We start from the raw sequence: 1,206 nt of genomic DNA on the forward strand, positions 1-1,206 counted from the left end.
CATGTGCAAAACTTTTGTGACTATTGCTCCATGATCCGTCAAACGGGCGTCACCCAAGCCCAAATAAGGGAAATACTTCTCCCTTTCTCTTTGAAGGACAAGGCCAAGCTTTGGAATAATAGCCTTGACCGCACCGCCATGGGAATAACCAATTGGGAGACATTGGCTCTTGCTTTCTATCAAAAGTTTTTTCCACCGGAGAAAACTCAAACTTTGAGGAGCCAAATTACCGGATTTCGTCAACAAGCTCTTGAGAGCTTATATGAAGCTTGGGAGAGGTACAAAGAGCTTCAAAGGCAATGCCCACATCATGGGCTAGATGATTGGTTTATAGCAATAACATTCTACAATGGATGTTGTGCCGAGTCCCGAAGGATTCTTGATTCCGCCAACAATGGGCGGTTTGATCAAATTGACACCGACCTTGCTCATGCCACGATCGAATCTATGGTGGTCTATGATGCCCAATATGTCAATTCCCGAGTTGTGCCATCCAAAGGTAAGGAAGAATCCTCTAACAACTCCGTCTTGCTAGCTCAAATTGCCTTGCTCCAACAACAATTGGCGGAAAGAGATGCTAAAGATTCCCTTCAACAACTCAATGTTGTGTCTTCAACAAGCCAAATCATTGTGTGTGACGGTTGTGGAGGTGCGGGTCATTATGCCTGTAATACTACGGATTTATGAGTCTCTGGGTACTCTATCGAGTAGGCCTTACTCTGTCGAGTAAGGGAGAGTTGCAGTTTAAAATAGTTTCTGACCTGTTGGGTACTCGATCGAGTAACGTAGATACTCGATCGAGTAAGGGGGCACTCGATCGAGTACCTCATCTACTCGATCGAGTAGCCGGTTTACGGGGGTTGATTTGTCGGGTTTTGTTAATAATGCGATTAAGTATATAATAACTTCCGTCACTTTTCTTTAAACACTTTTAAAACCTAATTACTTTCAAAGAGAGAAATCAAACTACGTTCTTCGCATCAATCGCATTGTTGGCAAATCCCGGAGCTTGGAAGGTCGGATTTTACCTTTCTCTATACCGTTGTGATCCTTGCGTCGAGGGTAAGATCTATGTACCGTTTTTATAGTATTTCATTAAAATTGGTTAAACCCTAGTGTTGGGATTTGGGGGTTCTGTTGTATTTTATGATTGGTAGTGATTATATGTTTGTATGTTAGGAGGAGGATTCATAGAGGAAGCGTTTT

At 42.7% G+C, this 1,206-nt stretch overlaps 1 non-coding gene across 1 annotated transcript; it reads right to left on the reverse strand.

Annotated features, from left to right (window-relative positions):
- Positions 1 to 210: 210 nt before the first annotated feature.
- On the reverse strand, positions 211 to 317 carry LOC141593724 (small nucleolar RNA R71). The gene has a single exon (XR_012521793.1). It is a non-coding gene; the product is annotated as a small nucleolar RNA R71 (small nucleolar RNA).
- Positions 318 to 1,206: the final 889 nt, after the last annotated feature.

The sequence above is a fragment of the Silene latifolia genome, chromosome 7, assembly GCF_048544455.1.
Source record: "Silene latifolia isolate original U9 population chromosome 7, ASM4854445v1, whole genome shotgun sequence".
In the NCBI taxonomy this organism is placed as follows: Eukaryota; Viridiplantae; Streptophyta; class Magnoliopsida; order Caryophyllales; family Caryophyllaceae; genus Silene; species Silene latifolia.